The sequence below is a fragment of the Lichenostomus cassidix genome, chromosome 10 (assembly GCF_008360975.1).
Source record: "Lichenostomus cassidix isolate B80296 chromosome 10, HeHo_3.0, whole genome shotgun sequence".
Lineage (NCBI taxonomy): Eukaryota > Metazoa > Chordata > Aves > Passeriformes > Meliphagidae > Lichenostomus > Lichenostomus cassidix.
This window is the reverse complement of record NC_139491.1, coordinates 12,162,668-12,180,506: the sequence shown is the minus strand read 5'-3', so window position 1 is coordinate 12,180,506 and position 17,839 is coordinate 12,162,668.

Genomic DNA, 17,839 nt, shown 5'->3' with positions numbered 1-17,839 from the left:
GTCAGTACATTTACTAATGGGAAAGCTGCAGAAGGTAAAAAGAACAAAAATAGTTTGAGACAAAAAATCCTGACAGGCATGATATGTACTATGTAGTATGATATGTACTAATGTAAATTGAAGACAAATTGTAGATATGTGGAGAAATGTTCACAATCCTCTCACCTGTCTCAGGATAAGACATGAAACAGGACTTGCTATGCCAGAGTAACAGACCTTTAATGAGTAACAATTCCTTCCTGTGGTTCAGCAAGCACTGTCCTGGTCACAACTGCCACAGCCTGCAGGTGCTCACTACCACATCTCCATCTTAAGTACTTGCTCCTGGGCACACAGAGAAGGGCCAGTTTTATTAAGCCAGTTCAAGGCCATCAAAAAAGATGATACTCCTGATAGCTCAGGACTATAATAAGGTAGTGCATTACACATTGTGTAATAAATATAGCTGGAAGCATTACAAAATGGCTGGAGAAATCTCCAGCATTAATATTTGATTCAAGATCTTTTAGTTGTCTGTGGCATATTTTGATTGAGGAGGCTTGTGAGTATATTTATTTATTTTTAGATTTATGTAAATGTGCACAGTCAACATCTCTTGAGGCACCAGTATGGCATCCAGTAATACATACTGTTTCCATCAGAGCAAAGAGCAATGCTGCTCATCCCAAAAAACACGTACTGCTAAATTCCCTGAGGGAGCCCCTGACAAAGCAGGTATCAGCTCACAGCTCTTCCCCTGGGCCAGCAGCAGAGCCAGCGCAATGTGTGGAAGGAATTAGTGTTGCAGGGTCACAAGCTCTGCTCTGACATGGCTTTGCCAGGTTGGGTGACCCGGTGGGTGTTTGCTCTGCACCCCAGCCAGCCTGGCAGGGAGAGGCAGCTGCTCTGCTGCTCCTGCTCCTCAGCAGGCTCCAGGTTTGCCACCAGAAAGCAGCTCGGGAGAAGGCAGGAGCTCCAGCAGCAGGGAATTGGCCCCAGGAGATGCTGCAGAGCCTGGCCCAGTGTCCCCAGTTTCAGGCAGTCCCAGGGCACTGGGTGAGCTGGGCAGGGACACCATCCTGCCAGCCCCACGGTGAGCAGCTTGCTGTGCCAGGCTGGGCAGAGCTTGCTCACCCTCCTGCCTGCAGCCCAAGCTCCCTCCCTGCACTGCCCAGATTTGCTGATGCACTTTTTGGATTGGGCTAGATATGTGCTTGATTTTCTTGTTTAGTTCTGGCACTAATGTCCTACCTGCCAAGGAAATGATGCATGATTATCCTCTAAAAACAACATCTATCCTGCCAAGCCCAAGTAATGCAGTTTTCTAAACAGGTTTTTCTAATGGGACAATGGTTGTAATGAGGAGTCTTACGAAAAGGCTGTGTAGTTTGCAATGATTTGCTGGGTTTGCAATATTTTTGAGCCGAGTACTTTGGGCAGGTAGAAGTATGGCAGTTATCAAAGTTTAAATTATTACATGTCATCTAGTATTTTTTTAATGGAACAATTTCAGATGAATATTTGTGATTTTTCTATTGCTTTGAAAGCATAGAGAAACATCTGTCCTTTTGCAAAATCTTTTGACTTCTTTGTTTCCTTAAAGAAAGTGGAGTGACAGATTTATTTAAAAAAAAAAAAAGGGTTAAAGATGAAAGAAGTTAGGACCTCAACTTTTATGTCTTTTCCAACAGCAATATTTCAATGCTCTTAAAATTATTTTACACTTCAAACATCTCATTTAGTTAAACAAAAGCCATTTAAATGGGGGTTTTATGCCTTTTTTTCTCTCAAGTAAGGTTGATGAGCAAAACAAACTTTCTTACAGGAAAAAATAAAGAGAAGTTAGAAAGTGGCCTCCACACTCATACAGTTCTACATGTTTTCCAGAATTGTATTCCCTATTTCACGGCATGAGATGAGTGAAGATGAGTGTTAAAACTTCATCTGATCCCATTTGCCCTCCTACATTTTTCTGTACTCAAACATGATCATTTTCTCACTTTCATCTCCATTTCATGTAAAGAAATGTAAGGTCGGAGAGGAGGTTTCTGGCTCCATCTATTTCATGTGTTGGAAAGAAAAATAAAGTGAAAAAAGTCAACAGAAAATCTGATTTTCCAGAAATATTTCAGGAGAGAAGTCCCACCTGTCCCACCAGGACAGTAGCACTCCTCACCTTGAGATGTCCCCATTGCCCACCCCCATGGACACTCCACCTCTGGAAGGTGTCTCTATCTCTCTCTCCTTCTCTCCTTTCTCCTGGCTTCTCTAAATAAGCAATAAACACAGTTTTAGACCTGTCACTGTTTTCCACTGGTTGGCAACTTCCGGCTTTCTGAGGATTGCTTTTGTCTAATTGTTGTGGTGAGTAATTCAGCTGCAGCCTGCGAGACGACAGCGGTTCCTCGTGGCTGATGGGCTGCTTTGTGCTCATGTCACAACATCTTTGGAAAAATGTTAGCTCACACGGTGGTAATTCAATTTTGATGAATACCCTGTAACTTAATTTACTCTGTGGCAAAACACAATTGTGTAAACAAATTGGTTCTGTCCACACCCATCGTACCTTCACGGGGCATCATTTTAATATTAACCACTTTGAGCTATGATAGATTATATTGTAGATCCTGAAGCAGGAATGTATCTGGAAGCACAGGGCAGATGGTTTTAGTTCCACATTGCAGACTTTACAGAGGTTCTTTACTGAATGTGAGAATAATAGACCAAAATAAAAGGAAGTGCCATAATGTACCAAAAACTATGAGTTGTGGCAGCAGCTGGGAGATCCTGGCAGGGACCAGGACACTGCTGCGTGGGATCTGCACACAGTCAAACACAGCAACAATCTATGGTCCAAGGAGTGCAGAGCACGAGTACTGCAGAAATAAGTTTTAGTTCAGCAATTATGTTAAAAATGTGTGAAATATTGGCATTAGCAATGCATCATTAGCATAGGAGATAATACAAAGTAGTTAAAAGCTCCTTTCCATGCTAGCGGCAGCAGTCTCCAGCCTGTTGAGAGGCTCAGGCTGTGTTTACACCATGAGCCTGGACCCCAAAACACTTTCCAGTGAGGAAAATAGCTGGCCTTAAACTGCTGCTGGAATCTGAAATATAATTAGGTGCTCTAAAACCTGGATAACTTCCTTAATTAAGTTTGATGCAGGCCTGCCTACCTATGGTCATTGACTTAGGGGTTGCATTACTGACAGGAACACCATTTTAGTTTTTGGATGACAAAATATTGAGGGCAAAATCAATAGAGATTTGCTGTATTATGTTTGCATTAAATTTTGTAAGTGTTGTATGCAAATATTATCAAAATTGTAATATTTGAGCCTAACAAAAAAAGAATGGCGATATCAGGGACATTAAGAAGAGCAAGGCAGTTCTGATCTCTTTATTTCCTTCAGAACCACCCTGACAATTTGACTTCCATCTATACTGTGGCCACTTTGTGCAGGAGCAGATTTACCTAGGAAAAAGGGTGATGGAAGATGTTTTTAAAAAGATTAAAGAAACTGACACCCTTTGCACTGATACAAAAATGCAGTGTGAAGCTGGCCAGATTCACTTTTAAATAAATGCCGATAACCCTATTGATCAGAGTGGGATTATATCAGGGGTCAGATCAGCCCAGTGTTATTTCCAGAACTGCCTTTATCACCACCAGTTCCCATCCCATGTTCTCCAAATGTCCAGCTTGAACCCACAGATGTTTCCAAGCACTCTTAAGGCAAACATGTGGCTCCAGCTCCTTGCAGCTTTTCCTTTAATGGCACAAGATGCTCTACAGAAGGTATTCAGCATATGCTTCCCATTTGCCCTCTCTCTGACACACACAGGGGTCCAGTGAGTCTGCAGATACTCCCCATGGCCCAGGTGCTGGCACTGAGGGCTGGGTGCTATTTGAAAACCTCACTAGCACTAATGCTGTATCTTCTGACACTTAGATGTGTCTAAAAGTCTAGTTCTTCCTTCTCACCAACTCTCTGTGCACACAGAGCTGCATTGTGTTCAGTCCTTTGTGGCACAAGTCTGTGTTCCCAGCACAGCTCCTGCTCAGCAGCTACCAGGGCCAGCCTGCCAGGGAACCAGTCAGGCTTGTTGAAATCCTATGTGTAGGTTTCAGCAAATGGAAAAGACTAATGTAGGTGCAAATAAATATTTGAGAAATTTGCTTTGAGAACTCCATGGGGATCTTATCTTGGGCTCATCACAAAGGATGTTGGTTGTTTGCAGTGTCTGCCTACGGATCTTATTTTTGAATCCATGGAGCTCTTTATTAAAGAAGAAAGCTGGAAACTCAAAAACTGCTGGTCCCAACCATTTAATGGGTATGGATTTATCCAGGGGTGCTTCTCCCAACAGCAAGAAGCCACAAGAAGAGCATATTACTACTTCTTCCCAATGCAATGACCCAATGCTGTTTCTACTCTCTGATTGTAGCAAGCATTGTGTTTTAACAAGGAGCTTTGGTCAATGCTATCTTGGAAAAATTCGGGTTTCCCTAACACTTCTGTGAATACTTGCAGCTAATGGAGAACATGATCTTACAAACAATAGTAATTTGCTTTGGAATTCCTTATTCATGGGCAGCTTCAAAACTTCTCGGTCTCAAAGTAGTTTTGCAGGTCTAAGAGAGCTTTTTAGCCATGGACTGCACTGGCTTTCAAGAACTAGACTTGTTCAATGGTGCCATGGATTGCAAACTCTTACCTTGCACTCAAAACACTCTGTCTGGATCTGTCATTTACCAGCATGTGCCTGAATGCTGTCCTTGGTCACACTGGATGCAGCAATGTCCTCAAATGCTTTGCTGGCTTGGCCTTTGATAGAAGAACTTAAGGATGTGCCTAAGTATTTGGAGTATTAGGACTATAATAATTGTAGATTTTACAAAGATTAGTACAAAAGGGAGTCAAAATGTTCCCCTTAATGTAGAACAGATACCTTTCAACCACCGTTTTGGAGTTTGATCTTTTGAATTTTATTGTTGGTTGTGGAATTTACTCAACCCTCCTCTGATCTGCTGTGAAATGTTGTTTCCACCAAAGGTGGTCTCTGTATTAAAATGCAAGTTGCTTGAACAGTAGATTAACCATTGTGATTAATGATGATAATGGATGAATGCTTTTGTCACTAACAAAACTGCATGACCACATATAAGCCTTAAAAACAGAATTTAAAAAATAGCATTATTTAATCCGTTTCAGGAAGATTGTAAATGCCTTGAGATATTGATCCAGCCTGTGAGCCTGTTTATAAGGATACTCTCTGCCTGCTATAGTGTGCTTAGATACAATCTAATAAGAGCTCATTGAATAATAAACAATGGTAGCCACCCAATCCTAAAAATTTAGATTGACAGAATTCCCTCCCCAGTGAAGAGAAAAAAGCTGCCCATAAACCCATTACTGTCCACTCACCCATAAGCCAATAGAAGATCTTGGATTATTGGAACTCTTAGCTTTAAGAGAAATTGCTTTCCTAAATTTGACCTCCCACACTAAATATAAAATATGGACCATCTGTAATGAAGGGATTGCAGCCCAAATAGCTATCATCTCTCGGTGGCAAAGGTTAGAAGGTTGATGCACATTGGTTCCATGGGGATGGGGATGTTGGTGACCTTTTGGCATGAAAATGGTCACTTGGAGCTGTAATGTGAGAGAAAGGGGTCGGGTATTAGCCACTAAAGACTCTCTGATGCTGTGTCCTTGTTAAGCTTTTACAGAAAAAGCCATGGAGGCATTATGGGAAACAGCATCAAATCCCATCTACCAGATCTGAATATGATACAGAGGAAAAGTGAAACTGGATATATGCTCCATTTAGGTAACATTTCTTCACTTCTTAAAAGGACAAATGTCATCTGAGCTTATACAGAGCATTCATTTCAAAGAATCAGCAGGTAAAAACAATAATCTTTTTGCCACTCCTGGACTCAACTTTATATTTGACTGCTCGTGATGGGCCAAGCCTATGAGTCCCAAGATGCATTCCCTTTTCTTGTTTGCTTAAGGAATCAAATATTGCAGAAAGCAAAACAAAAATACAGTATGCGGTTAAATGAAATTGCTGCTGTCCATAGCCTGTGTTTTAGTGTAATTCCTGTAAATGATTGTGAGGGGCTATAGAGGGAAACACAGTGAACACAATGTTCCTTTTTGATCAGCAGCTTTTAACAAAGGAAGGATGTTGAACATCTGAAAGTAGGGAGTGCGGAGTTCACTGCAGGTCACCATTAAGGACAAGAACAAGGTAATGTAAGAGGCTGTGTGATTCCAGGTTGACAGGAGGATTTTAAAAGATCAAAAGTGTTTTATATATATGTTATAGAGGACCAGAAGTGCTTTCAGTCAACAGATGAAAATGCTAATGTATAGAAATGATGAAAGCAAGACAAATGTGGTGGTGAATTCCAACTGAGTCATCAAAACAACAAGTATTCTTAGTCTGTGGTTTTTAAAAGATTATTGCAAATTGTCCATCAGTGCAGGTGTGGTGAAAATGGCTATTCTGCTGCTATATGAACAGCTCACTGCATTTGTTATTTTGGGATGGCAGAGTTGACAGTGAGTTGTGACTTGCAGTATTTGTCCTTTTAGATCTAGATGTATTTGAATAAGTCTGTTAATTATTTAAGCTTTACATTGTGCTCTCTTCCTGTCAGTAACAGCAATAGAAATGTTTTTACTGTATAATTAAGGAGCTGGAGAGAAAAGAAAGAAACAATTAATAGCTGTTTCTGATAGAACCTTCATCAGTTTAGTGTGAAAAAGAAAAATGATGGAGTAATATTGCCACCAGCAATCCCTCAGTCAGGTGACTTTTTGCTGGATCAATTCTGGTTGCTAAGCAACAAGCAAAAAGGCACAGTTATGTTTTGGTAAATCTTTTATTTTTGAATATTCTGTGCTGGAGTTTCAGATCCTGTATCTCTTTCTAATGCTCTTGATTCAAGATTCGTGGCATCTTCTGAGCCATAAAAGCCCATCTTTTCTTATTTAAAAGGGATGATGTTATTTAGTTTTCAGAAAAACTTTTGCGGCTAAAATGACTTGAAAATGCAAAACTCAGCCAGTGATTAGAGAATTTGTTAAAGAAAACCACAGAAAAATCATTACAACAACTTTGACATTTTTGGTTAATGATATCTACATTAATGAGTTAATTGCCAATGCATCACATTTTATGCCACTATCAAATATTAATGTTATCAATGTTATAATAATAGCATCTATTGATATAATTGAAGCTTGCTTTCCAATAGGTGTCACCATGAATAATACCATTGCAGTATTAAAATCAATAATAAGAATATTAGGAGGGCATTATAAAATGTCAATACAATGAAAACCACTTAAATAAATGCTTGATATAAAACAAACTGACTAAATATACTAAGCTATAATTTAAAAGAATAAATTCACAGCCCTGTGTATAACAGTTTGGACATTGCAACTCTACCATTCTTAAAAGAAGCAGACTGAAATTAATAATAAAAAAAACTTAGGAAGAGAAGAAATCATGTGCATTCAGTGAGAAAATATTCAAAGAGTGTATGCTGTGTCTGAGGAAAGTATAAATATTTTAGGTGGTTTGATGTTACATTTAAGATAAAGCCTTTGTGTTTCAAGTGCCCAAAATCTTCTTGCAAATATCAGTGCCTTCCTTCCTTTGAGGTCAGTTCAAGGCAGACACAGCTGAGGCTTGGCAGGATGCATGCACTGTGTATAAAGAAATCAACTGGCCAGCCCTGGAAGAGGACTGGAAAGACAAAATTCCAATTTCCCAACGTGAAACATCTTGTCAATCTGTGGTCATTGCTTTTCCATTCCTATGGTGGCAAATTGGCACAAAGCTGAGGGTCTGAGGGTAATTCTCCTTGCCTTTCAGCACCTGACAGTGATGCAAAAATAGATCACAAGTAGGCTTTGCAAATGTAGCACCTGAATACAGTCAGTGTCGTTTGTGTGGAATGGCAAGCAGAAAACATATTTTTGGAGAAAAAAGGCACAATTAAAGTGTTTAATTTCCATCCAATGGACTGAGCGAAACACTCTCAGAGTCTGGGTTGGTTTTGGCATTTATCCTGGCACCCCCAGGAGCGAGCTGGGCACTGGCAGCTAGCTGTGTGGGAGCATTTGTTCCCCTGCTGGAGCTTTTCTTTGTCATGGCGATGCCCTGGAGCAAGGAGGAGGATTGCCTCTCCAGCTCTGTAGCTGGACTGGGGAGAGGAGAGTGGGGGAAAACAACATCCAAGGTGGCCCATCCTAAGAAACACTGGTCCTCAACGATATGCCTTGCCCTGGGAAGCAATAATTTAGTGCAGGAAAGCAATTTTGCATTTCTTTCTGTCCCACGTGTTGTGCTGAGCTGGGTGGAAAGGCAGCAGGGATTGCACCCAGGGCCAAGCCCTGCTCCCCACAGTGGCTCTTCCAGGGCACTGTAGCAAAAGTTATCATTAAACTGAGGGGACAAAGGTACTTGGGAGAAGTAGCCAAGTTATCAGCTCTGGCTGACTTGCCATTTTTGGCTGCCCATGGCAGTGATCTCCATTCCCCCTCTCACAGGGTTTGCTGCTGGAGATGCAATGCATTTGAAAGTTTACCTGGGAACTCCATAAATCAAAATTGTTAATCTGAAGGCTTTTCATTACCAGTGTTGGCTTCAGCTATATCTGCCAAAAAAGTTTTAAGACAGCTCAGACTTATTTGCCCAAAAACATTTGACATTTACTTCATTACTGGGTGGACTGCATTCCCTTTAAATAAATTTTCCAGTGATCTGGACTTTCACCATGAAAATCTGTACAGTGAACTCCTAGTTCATTATGCCTACTTGAAAAGGGTAATTTAATAAGGCATCAGTACAAATACTTAATTGTGCAATGGCTATTGACAGTGCCTTTAAACAGTTGCATATTTGCCAGATTTAGCTAATGGAAGTAGAATTGCCACTTAATGTCTCAGTTTGCACCAGCTGAAAATAAATTGTATCTGACATTCCTTTGGCTTTTAAAGGACATATTTGGATATTTACCGTCAGATTGATCTTTTGTTGCATTTATGTTTCTTGTGTGCAAAAGTATGAAGTAATTTAGATGGAGATACTTATTTACACATACAGTATTTGTAATAGCTTCACACAGTCTGATGTTTCACAGACATGAGGTACTGATATCACAGAGAGTTGATAGAAAAATAACACAACAAATTTTGTTTTAAAAAAAATGTGTGGATTTGTCAAAGGTGAAATAATTTGCTGCAACAGGCTACTTCAAATGACATTTCCATTTATAAGAAGTTTTGAAAAATAAATTACAGCTAGTTCATACAGAATTGTGCTTCATTTCCTACAAATTTGCTTTTATTATGTTTCCTTTTGAGATTTAATTTACAACAAAATTAAGTCAGAGAAAAATTCTAAAAGCGAAATTGTGGCATTTTGAACACATGAAAGCAAAATATTCTGTTGACATAAGCTTAGGTTTTTGGTTGAAAAAACTTTTACAGTGTTTCATTCTGATTTAGGATGCAAATGAGGTCTGCAATACTGAAAATAGGAAAAAATTCGTATTGAGTTCTAGTGCAGATACATTTAGCTCATTTTGTATTCTGTGTTAGAAATATAATTACTTATCTCTGTACTTCCCCGTTCCTCATACCTCATTTAAGAAGCAAAAAATATTTTTAATGAAGCAACTTATCATCACATTAAGAGGCTCAGGAGCAATTGAATTACAAGTATTGTAATACTGCAATTTTTTCAATTGTAATGAATGTACTGTCAAGTATGAATCTACCTTTTTCTCATGAAACAATTTTTTTGCATTTAAAAGTTTTTTGTAAATGTTAAGGTATGTCTGTAGATTGATATGTAAAAAAGTTTCTACTTTGTATTTCAATATTGTTAACACATAGCATGAAAACACATAAATATCTGAGGGGTGGCTACTGACTTGTGAATGTCTTGAAATTGCTCTTGAATTCTACATTTTCCAGAATCCAAGGAAATTCAGCCTGACTTTGTTGTCTAAACAAATTACAGCACACATAAAAAACATGTAGTGATAACAACCCATATTTTTGGTCCTAAATGCTTAGTCAGAGGCCTGTGAAGAGGCATAAAAATAGGAATTCATTGCACTGAGCTTTGTCCCCTGCTTGGAAATGGTCTGCAGCAGGCTGCCAATTCTGAACCTGGAGAATGGCTGAGGGTAAATGGTGGCAGAAGTTCTGTCAAGTGTGCAGGGCTGGAGCCATTAAGTGCTTTCAAGGGAATAATACAACTTCAAACCAAACATGGGAATTTTATGAATAGTCAGTGTATGGAATGTATTCTAATGCTGTAGTGATGTGTTTGAATAACTAGGTGACAGATAGTTATGAAACTGCCGGTCCATTGGCTCTGCAAGTATTAGATTTGGACAAAATAGTAAGGACCTAGATTAAAATATAGGTATTAATCAGATGAGGATTAACCTATGAGATTGATGCTGTGTGCTTTGTACCATCCAGTCTTTTTCACTGGAATTATATTTTTTCAGTTCAGTGATAAATTTTGATACCTGTTCCAAGTCTACTCTGTCTCAAACCTCACACAGCTGTTATTGAGGCATTGAAGGGTGAGGGGCATTTTTTGTCTGTACTTTTGGTGGGTTAATTTTGCTCATGCTTATGCTCTGATGGAAGTAACCATTGGAATAGAGAAGCAGTAGCAGGAAGATTAATACCTGGATTCTCAGCTTTCAAAGCTTCTTTTGTGGCATAGAGAGGAACAGCCTTTCCATTTCATAAGAGGATTTCCTTTTGTACCTCCTCTTGCTTGGGCAGCAACAATCAAGTCTGAATTCAGCCAGCTCACTACTCTTTTGATTCTAAAAGGGGGTTAAGAATTGCTGTAGTTTCCCTCCCTTAGCACTGTTTTTCCTAACTGATTTTATTTCTATCTTCTTCCAAATGCCCAGTTGGTTGTATGTCAGTTCTGTGCACCCATACTGCAGGGTACTGTCTCTTTCTGCACACTTCATGATGACCAAAAAGACAGAGAGAAAATTCATTGTCTTTTGTGAATGTCCAGCATAAACAATTCCTTAACTCCATGTGTTCTTGAAATGCAGGCACTATATGCTGATAAGGAAATATGTTTACTTCAGAAAATCTCTAATTTTTCCCTTGGAGAAGATCACTGCCTACAGTGTTACTATATAGTGAGTCATGCACTAATGTATGTAAAGGGGCAGAACACAGAATTATAGTACTAAGTTATGAAAACAAGATGAAGTACCTAGCAATAGAGAAACTAGATAATGACCCTGGAGTACAGCAGGATTTCTCTCTCTGTCCTCAGTGGTATAAGGACAGCTCAGCCTCAATGATGCAATGATACAAACTGCCACCTAAGCTACAGGGTCTCATATTTGCAGTTTGCTCTCAGCTGATTTAGATTTGCCAAAGTTCATTATTTCAACATTAAGCAGCACTGGAAAATTCCACTTACTGCTGTATAGAGAATTGTAGCTCAAAAGAGTGAATAAAAAGCCACTGTCTATGGATTGTCCATGAAAAAGTGCACATCGGGTCTCCTAGGTAGGAACATGTATTTGTGTTTGTGTGTACATTCATTTTTGGTGTTTTTTCAGCAGTGAAGCAGACACTCCAGACTATGATTCTGTTGCATAGCTGTTGCTGGATCCTTGGGAAAGGTTTTCTGTTGAGATATGGGGCACATGAGCTATGTAAGGGAAAACTATTTCATGCTTCCACAGAGTACAAATCTGTAACCAAACTTTCATTCAAAAGCCTGTAAATGTCCACAGGGAAGATAACAATTTTCTCCTCTTGCCACTGTTTTGTTAAAAAAAAAAAAACTAATAATAGAGAAAAAAAAAAACTTACAACAAGGAGTAATAAAAAGGTAATCCATAGTCTGGGGCCTTGTGTAAATGCCGTAAACACGAAGAATTTATTAAGTTTTTCTTATTCCAGGTGGAGATTGTTAAAGGCAGGCTTACTTCCCCTGAACTGTTCAAAATTAACTTTCTTGGAGTACAAAGTTTCCCTAAATGTCTGAAAATCAACCTCAGGCTGGATGGTCTGAAATAGTGATAGCTGAAGCAATACAAGCACAGTGAAAATTAGGAGAAAGTCAGTAAGGGGGGAAGCTCTGTGCTTGGCAGGCAGCAGGAAAGGCAGGCTGGTGCCTTCGCAGAGGGATTGACACCCACAGAGATGGGAAACCACACTGGGGAAAGCCAAACCAACAGCTCCAAATAGCCCTCAGAAAGAACAGAAGAAAACAGGGAGAGGATCCAGCCAGGGGTACAAAGGAGCTGAAGCAGCAGCTGGGCTGTTCCTGGGTTAGGTTCAGCTCAGGTATTTCCAGCCTCTTCACTGACACTGCTTTGCCACTGCAAGAGTCATGAGTCAGGTCTGGCTCCCTCCACTCGACGTGCTGTGCCTACCTCACCTCCACCTCACAACACCCTCCTGCTTCCAAAACAGGGACAGACAGCTTCTGCTGGGTGCTGGGACCTGGCTGGGTTGTGCATTCAACACCTCATCCCTCCTACCTGTGCTTTCTCTTAAGAGTACTGGTGGCTTGGGACAGACTTTGTAGTTTTTACAGGCTGTAAAAACAAGGTCTAATTTTAGGGTTTCCACATAATGGCTGTCATTATGCACTTCACTGTAAGTCCAATTCCTCATGATTAATTAAAACTACCCAGGTAGGAAGGTCAAAGCAAAAAATTCTTCCTGTTGGTTTGAAGCACTTTTTGCATTTGCTTATTAATATTCTAACTGATGTTGAGTTGTTGTGGCCGAGACCTCTTTCTATCTGGCTTTTTAAATCACAGCAGTTTCTTAGGAATTTGTGCAGTCTTAGCTAATCAAAGTCTTCCTCTGGATGACTCCTATCCTGACCATGTCCTCTCTTCCCATCATGTTCAGGGAAACCTGTTATTCAGATTCTTGCTTTTAATAAAATTTCCATTATATTTTCCATTCTAGTTGAGACAAACTCTAATCTTTTTTGAAACCTTATGTTTTATTGAGGAAATCAGGAGAAAAACACTTGAAAGCTCACATAGTTCTAACCTGAAAATGTGGTTGTTTGTTTCAAAACATAATGAGTCTGTTTGTAACAGATATAAATAATCTTAATTTCCCCACTATATCAAATTTTGTACCTTATGAGACTTCCAGATGCAAGAACCCCTCAACTACAGGTCAGTGGCAAGAACCAGTATTTTTTTCTGCAGGCAAAGATCCTTCTCGAATCTCATAATGTTTTTAAGGCAAACTGTTAAGATGTATCAGGTGTGCTATGAAAAACAGCACAGAACACCATTATGTAACACCAGGGTAAATCCTCTTTCTTTTTAAATCCTCCACAAAGTCTTATAGGTACATACTCTGCTCCTGACTCATTGTTAAGAGTCTAAACCACAGGAAGGCTTACCAACATCAAATGAGATTGTATTTCAGACATGAACAAAGGAAAATGGCTGCTTTGGATCGCACCCATCTGATTTTGCAGCAAAATACCTGGGTGTACTCCCTATATATTACCTTTTAATTATTTTTATTATTGATAGCATTATGTCTGCTAAGAGATCTTGCTGCATTCACAGGTTACCCTGGTAACAAAAATGAGTGTGCACATTTTTCTGCATCTGACAAAGTTGAGTTTGTTGCTCAGCCTCAGCACACACATCTCATGTTCCTACCTGCAGCACAGACAATGGTTATACCTGTGAATGAGGGAAAGGTGATCAACATCAAACCTGAAAGACTACATCCCTAAATGCCACCATCATGCTGTACCTGGGAAAATTGTAAATATTTCATCAGTTCTGAAATTAACAGAAAAAAACCAGAAATTGCACAGTGATTATTGGGTCTGCAGAGCCTGGCTGCTCAGCAGGGTGGCATGGCACACACAGCCTGCTCTGAAATAGCCCTGGCACACAGTAGAGCTCCTCCCCAGCCCAGGGCTGCTGCTCGCCTGGCTGGTGAAGCTGTCTGCAGCCACACAAGCACAGCTCACTAAAATCAATGGAAGCATTTCCATGAGGCTCAGTAGGTTTTGAATTGAGTTTGCTTTGTGCACCATAACTGACAGCTGTAACAGTGTGGTGTGGATCTGTCAGTGCACGTTTCCCCGTGGCATGAGGATGTGGTAGAAAGAGGCCAGGATCATGGAATTATACAAGAACCTAGTTACTGTACATAAAATAGAGTCCTAAGTTCACCCTACACCTTGGTGTGCTGCAGGGGAGTCACTGATCACTTAGTAGATTCCCCTATTCTTCACACAAATTTAGTGGCAGGATTCCTAGTTACAGATTGCTAAAAGGAAATTACTACTCAAAGCCAAATTCTGACCTGCCTTGCCATATTGTACATGCAGAATGAGCCCTCTGGCCTTGGTGAAGTTGTCTATGTTTGGAGCAGTGTAAATGAGAGAGAATTAGGAACTATATTATAAAAATTCAACACTTGGGGTACTTTGTGAGATAAGGCATCAGGGCATTAAAACATGAGTGGATACGTTTGTATTTTATCCCAAGAAAAGTCTACTTTTGATTTAGTTTAATATTATTTGTGGTGTTATGTCTTCATTGTAGATTCTAGCGTTGATGATAATAGCATTAACACTGCAGCCCCTTCTGATGTGGTGTCAGTTACGCTCTTCACTTTCATGGAGTAACACTTTGAAATTTCAAAATACTTGAAGATACTGTAACAGCCAGTGCTGCCAATATAGCATAGAACTGCTACTTCACAATTCAAGTAGTCAGCTATTGACTCGTGGCAATCTATATCTGCATTAAAATGGTGAGTTTTGGATTAATGTGGAGCTGAAAGCCCAACTGAGGCTCTTTGCTGCCAGCCTGTCTCTGTAATTGCAGCATGGATTTCACCAACCACAAAGGGCAAAATGAATGTGATCATCCCCAGCAGTCGATAGCACATTGATTTTTTTCACTCTACGATTCGCACAAATATTGAAGCTCATTTTTTAAGCAAGGAGGATTATTAATCTACATTTCTTTAAAAATAAGTCCATTTTGAAGCATGGTACCTTGCAGGGCTTATTTAATGTGCAATATGTAAATCAGATAAGCAAAGCATTTTTTTTTTCTTTTTAACCAAAAAGTGTCATTCTCGGCAGGCTATGAAACCTCATCCCCACCATTGTGCTGTCATGTGTTGTATTGTTTGGTTAAGAGATTAAAGAAGGAAATGTTGGCGGGGCTCATTCTGGTCAATGGTCGGCGTTTTCTTAGTTTGGTTTCATTTTCACTAACCCCCGAGGTTGTAAACAGACTGTGTACAACATCACCTGTGGTTCCTAAGATGAAACAATGATTCAAGGCCGTTTCTTCCCTAAATGGATGCAGTTAATCTGTGGTGTAACAAATATGCTCTAAGTCAGGGAAAAAAAGAATGTTCCTGACAAGTAGCCATAATGTTTCTGAGAACTGCAACGTTTCTTTTCATCATTGGCATCACCTCTTTCTGGAATTATGTCTTCAGCTATGTGGCTCTGAGAAAGCTTCAGTACTGAGGACTACTAGGTTTACTTTTATTCACTCTTTGTGTGTATACAAATGGATAGTGGTTGTTAAAATGTTCCAGGTGTGAAATGTGCTGTTGACCTGCATGAACAACATATATCCACAAAGTCCTTGATAAACTGTAGTCACTTGCATGTGAATGTAATATAAGTCATATACTGGCTACAGGTTGACTTGTTTGACTGTAGACTTTCCTGGTTCTGATCTTACCTTCCTAATTTTGCAGGTCAGAATGCAGTACATTTCTTCAAGTATGTATTTCCACATCATTTGAGTCAGCTGTTGGGCCAACTCTGTGCTGGATTTGGTCTATTTGCTGAAACTTTTCTCAAGGGAAGGGGAACTCATGATAAGAAACATTCCAGGAGTGGCTTTAATGAAAAAGTAGCAAACGAGCACAAATTAGATTACCTTTATAAATGTCTAAGGTCAATCAGGGCTCTCCTGTTTCTTCCTTCATCCCAAGGCAATATTAATGAATGCAAAACTCCTCTTTGCCGAGGGGCAGCCTTGAATATCAAGTCTTCTTTTGGATGGATTTAATTCAAACCCCTGGTAAACCTTGAAACAAATGCAGGGTGGTAAAATAATTTTTTTAAAAAAAGAAAATAAAAAACCCTGCACTATTTACCATTTCCTTTGGTCTTTTCAGAGGCACTGAATCACAGATTCCCAGAAACAAACCCTTACTGAAGACAGTATTTCTTATTTCCCTCCATCATCCCAGTTATGTTGACAAGACACCTTTCATGAGTCAGAAATACTCTTTCACATTTACCTAAAAGGCAGTCGTGCTCTTTTAGGTAAATATGACAGAATAAGATGCATTTGAAGCTGACCCAGCTCCTCAATGTCATAAACTCTGCTTCTGGTTGTAACTGTTTGTCCCAGTAAATCCTCAAAGTAGAGCAATTGCTGTGTGTCATTAGCTGTGTGTTTGCTTTCCTCAGGGTGTTTAGCTACTTTCTCTGCAGCTTTTATTGCACTTAGCAGTACAATAACATCTCAAAATGCCCTACCTTCAATTCCAGAGAGCAGTCAAATGAACAAACATTAGTCACACAAAAAGATAATTCCCTGAAATAAAATACCTTTCGTACTGTGATCCAAAGAAGCTCAAACTTCAATTTCCTTTCCTTCCCTAAATGTGAGAATAGCCTCAAATATGAAACATTTAAGGCATGAGCTGTGCTTGCTGCTTTTAGTGTGCAGAATAACGGGACTGCAGTCCTCAGCTCAAAGCCTTGTAACAAACCCTGCTGCTGCAAGTGCAGCTCCAGACCGAGTAGGTGGTGACTGGTTGAGTTGTTCTGAGAATCTTCTGTTCTTTCTTTCATGATAGTCACCTGCCACAGAGAATGAATTGTGATGAAAGATAGCAAGTCATGCAGAGCCTTCCGGGCATGATAAATAATGTAGTATAGCAGGTGTATATAAAGCAATCTCTTAACTGATTATATTCTGAGGTGACTACTTGATTACAGTGTGAAATCCCTTGGCTGGACTTTATCCACTATTCTGGATATTTGGCAGTAGAAGGAAATTTTCCAGGGGTACTCAAGCAGAGGTATTGTGACCTTCCCCAAAGGCTCTCTTCTATCTACTATTTATGCCCTTTTATCTCCAGCTGTTTTTTATCTAACTTCCTGCTGTCCTGCACACATCCTCCTGCTTCCACTCTAAGTGGGGATTTCAGGTGACATAAAATCACTTCAGAGGACTGACTCTGACTGACCAACAGAAAAAATGGCCTGAGAGCATAATTTGGGAAGGCGTGGAATTAAAATACTGTGTTTGCAACATAGCAAAAGAGCTCACATAGGGGTTTTTGTCTATTCATAGAATTAATAGCAGAGTTCCCCAACATGCAGGAGCATTTGGGTGGCCAGAGTCCTTCTGGACAGTGGGGTCACCTTTTGCAATGTCTGTCTGTGATACTGATGACAAGGCTGAGAATAACTTCATGTGTTTCCAGAACCCTTTCTGCTGCATGGCTATGTAACTTCTGATCAGTGACCTTCGCTTTTGCCCTTTTATCTGTTCTTTGATGATGGACAGACTTATCACAGGGAAAGAGAGGATATCGTTAAGGGGAAACATTATTCTTATTTCCAGCAGATTTTACCTATAAATCATGGACATAATACACACTTAAGAGTAAATTCTCATAAAGGAGGATCACACCCCACTGGATAGTAAAGAGCACTTGCCCATGTTTTCAGGAATGTTTTAGACCCTTGATTAATGAGCTAGTAGTTGCAAAATAGA